Source organism: Ipomoea triloba, chromosome 10 (genome assembly GCF_003576645.1).
Source record: "Ipomoea triloba cultivar NCNSP0323 chromosome 10, ASM357664v1".
Lineage (NCBI taxonomy): Eukaryota > Viridiplantae > Streptophyta > Magnoliopsida > Solanales > Convolvulaceae > Ipomoea > Ipomoea triloba.
In genome coordinates this window covers 18,204,562-18,209,228 of record NC_044925.1, presented here as the reverse complement: position 1 = coordinate 18,209,228, position 4,667 = coordinate 18,204,562, and positions in this window count along the sequence as shown.

Here is a 4,667-nt window from a genome sequence, read left to right as displayed (position 1 = left end):
TATATATATATATATATTTTTAAATATACCTTACGGCGTCGGTTCGGCGGCGAACCGACGCCGTATAGTATAATTAAAAAATAATATATATATATATATATATATATATATATATATATATATATATAAAATTTTGTTTCCCTAATTCAGATTTTCCGATTTTAAAAAAAATAATAATAAAATAAAACCATACGGCGTCAGTTGTGTCACCAACCGACGCCGTAGGTTCTTAATAAACATCACACACAGCCAAAACCAAATCTGATAACCAAACCAGATATGATAACCAAACTAGATCTGATAACATTACACACACCCACACAGCCACCGCCCTCCCCACCGTGACCGCGACAGCCACCGCCCACCACAGCCGCCGCTCCCGTCGCTGCAGCCACCGCCGACCGCGACCGCCTTAGACAAATTCAATAAAACAACACTTAGACAAAAAAAAAAAAAAGTTACTTAGAAAAATATTTTAAAAAAATTAAAAAAAAAAACACTTAAGGAGTGTATTCAATCAAGACTTTTATAAACTTTTAAAGACTTCAAAAGATTGGTGATATTCGAGTCTCTACTAATTAATGTTCAAATATTTATTAACTTTTATAGACACTATACCATAATAAGATTTATGTAGACTTTTTGTTCACAAATATAAATAGTTAAAATTCAACCCCAAACTTTTCAATTATCTCTACAGATCTTGTTTTTTCTCTATCTAAACCAGACAAACTTTTCATCTATTCCTATCAAATTTTACTGTGTGTGCTTCAAAACTTTCATAAATACTCATATACTTTAGATTTTTATTTTTTTATTTTCACACATTTGTATAATAATAAAAATATAGCAAAAAAATTATTATTGTTACAAACAACAACTAGTTTTGCTACTATTCACAACAATTATAATTGTTACAAAAATTATAATTGTTACAAACCATTCACAACAACATTTGTTGCTACAAACATCAACAAATTCTTGTTGTTGGTCGCAACAGATCGATCTGTTGCAAACAACAGTGAAAAATCTCCTGTAACCTTCTATCAAAGAGTCACTGATGTATTATTTGAGTACAAGGTTCTTGACATATTTTATTTATTTATTGTTAAAAGTTGCTATCAAAATGTACATGTGCTTTCGGCAACATATAGGATAGGCCGGGGCAGATCTAGAGGGAGGGGTAATGGGGCAGTTGCCCACCTTCACCCCTCCTACCCTCTCTTATATATATGAATGTATATATACACATAAAAATAAAATAATGTAGATAAAAATTATTGAGCAAATACTAATTTTGATTCCACGACTATTACAAAAATGACAATATTGGTTCACATGCTTACCAATTTTGGTATCACAACTATTATTTTAGTAATAAATTAATCACGCTAGTCACCCCTCTATTTAAGACATGTCAAAATCTAAAAATTTTAATGTCATTTTCATCCTTTTCAACTTAAGATTTCAATTTGAGGATGAGGGATTTAAGTCCTAAGATTGATCTCAATTCACAATTCTCCTCCATCCTACTTTAACTTGAGAGCAGAATTTCAAAAATATTCTTTTGTTATAGATCGACATTTTTTAATTCATTTGAACTTCGTCCTCACTCAAAAAAAAATTAAAATCAGCCCGTGGAGGATTTGCAAGATGGCTATGCTAGAATTTTTCTAATAAAATATTCTTTAATAACAACACCAACAACAACAATAATCAAAATCACATATTTCACTAAAAAGTCATTCAACCAGAAATTCACACATAGAGCCAAAGTCAAAGTATTATTCCTTTTAATCTTAGGAAATCAAATCAGGATCAATCAGAAATTCACACATAGAGCCAAAGTGAAAGTACTATTCCTATTAATCTCAGGAAATCAAATCTGGGTTTTATTTATTACTTACTTCTGAGATGGAATTGAAATGATGGTTTAGTAGTTTGATGAACAGGCTAGAACAGCTCTTAATTAATGTTTGTAAGTGGGAGGTTCGGGTGGACCAACCGGGGGCCTAGGTGGTTTCTTAAAACAAATACAGTACTCATCAAGATAGAAACAATAGCAAGCACTTAGCGGAGCTCCACAATCCTTATCTGTCTTGCATGGCAAACCATTATACTCCTTTGCTTCACCACCACTCCAAATACCTGCAATCATTATGAACTGAATTTACATTAGTGTTTTCACATATGATCGTGAAGTTGTTTATCAAATATGTCATTTCTACTCTTAGGTTAATCCTATCCCTAAAAGGATAGAGCTTGCAAGATATATGATGTGGAAAATGAAAAAAATATTTTTTTTTTTGCTTGCCGGGTGTGTTGCAAGCTTGTTATTAGAATACCAAGCTTGCAACAAGGCTAAAAAGATGCCAAATGGTAGCGCAATGTTTGTACTTTTTTAAAAGCATCCTCAATAGTTGATTGCTGTTTTGCACAAATTTTAAGATGTCAATGCCAAGTAGAAGAGAATGGGGGAGGGAACTAAACAAACAAGAAATGGAAAAAAAAAAAAAAGTACATTAGTTGCTGCGCCTCACGCGACAAATGGCATTGTTGTTGCATTGTGGTAGGGCACACTTAACAGACAAAAATCAAGTTCTTGCAGTATGACCTCAATCATTCTCTCTTTTCCACTTCACTCAAAATTTCTAAAAAAACTGAACAAAAACCACTATTGTGGTTACTCTTTTTGTGTGTTTGTACTTGAAAAAAAATAATTTTTAAGTGTGATATGAGAATGGGATCGGATCCACTTTTAAAAGTGTGTTGGAATTGTAAGATGCTGCGAAAATAGTAAAGAAATTATAAATTTAATGATATGAAAGTATGATCCATTTTTGAAAGTGAGATATACTCTTAGAAAGAAAGGATAGCCCTAAACTCAGCATATGATGTACCCCGCTGTAAAATATTTTATGGGTGAAAGGTATGAACGATGAATGGACTTACATGAAACAACCACCAACAGAAGGAAGAGAGCTGAAAAGAGTTTGGAAGCCATGAAGAAGATGATATGATATTGGTTGAAGAGGTTGATGATGGTAATGATGAGAATATATATATATATTGGTGAATATTTTGACTGAATTGGCAAAAAAGGTTACACTTTTGGTAACAACTTAATTGGAGGAATTAATTAAGACGAAATCGTTGAGGTGTAAATAGATTGTCGATGCTGTGGTTTGGGAATATATATAATATAATATATTGGCTCTCTTTGAATATAATCCCTTCCTTCCATAATAAACCTCCAACCACTCAAAGTATATGTACAGTTTTTTTTTTCTTTTTGAAAGAAAAGACTTAATTCATTAACTCAGAAGAAATACAATCCACAAGAAAAGGAGGAGGGTCATCAAACCATTCTCCGCAACCTGACAAAGAAACGGCCTCCCGAGCAACTAAGTGGGCAGCACGATTCGCAAATCGCTTAACAAAGTATATGTACAGTTTTTGTTACCATTTTATTTAATTTTGTACCTCCATTTTGTTTAATTCCATCAATCAATCCTTATGTATGCTTAGAATCTATCTATACCTATATAAAAACAATATCCTCCTCCCAAATTTTCTCGCCCAAACTTAGTGGCATTTTAGTAAAATCATTTATTTTATTTTATTTATTAATTAATTATCCAAATATATTTTAGTAAAATCATTGATTTTATTAATCAACCATATATAATTTCATAAAATTAGCAATCAATTATTATTACAATTAAAATTAATTACACTTTGCTTTAAGAGGACCCTTTGTTTCACAATTTTTGTGCTATATATATCACCATATATTACAGGACAAGCCCAGCTGAATTTATCATTCCATATAACCTGGAGTCTCTAAAAAACAATTATTTCATAGGAATGAGATTTAAAATGAGGTTTGAAGGGGAAGAAGCTCATGAGCAGATGTATGTCACATGTGTTAGCATTGTTGAGGGTAATGTGTCTTTTCTTCGTATAAATTCTAGACCAGTAACTAATATTATGAGCATTATGTGGTGATTTTTTTTAGGTTTATTGGAACTATTGTTGGCATTGAAGATCGTGATCCCCACAAGTGGCTGGAATCAAAATGGAGATGTCAAAAGGTAATACCCTTGTGTTTGAAAGGGAGGGGTTTGGTGATACATTTTTATTTGTTATGCCTAAAGTGATATGTATTGCTATCTTTAGGTGCAGTGGGATGAAACTTCAACGATTCCAAGGCCTGATCGGGTTTCACCTTGAAAAATAAAGCCAACTCCTTCTCTTTCTGAACTAAATCCACTAATATGTAACCAAGTTTTCGCCCCAAAATTTAGAGGCATTTATTATAAATTAATTTATCTTAAATAATCATACTTTACTATGTGTTTATGTTTATTGTTTATAATGTTAGTTATAAACAAGAAAATTGCAAACTTTATTTGCAAAATTATGATCAAATAATGATTTTAGTCTCCAATTATCAGTAATAATAATAATAATAATAATAATAATAATAATAATAATAATAATAATAATAATAATAATAATAATAATAATAATGTTATTACCTTAATTACTTTACTTTCTAAATTTTTGTAATGTCAACCATTTAGACAAAACTATTATTTAGAATTAATAATATATATATATATATATATATATATATATATATATATATATATATATATATATAT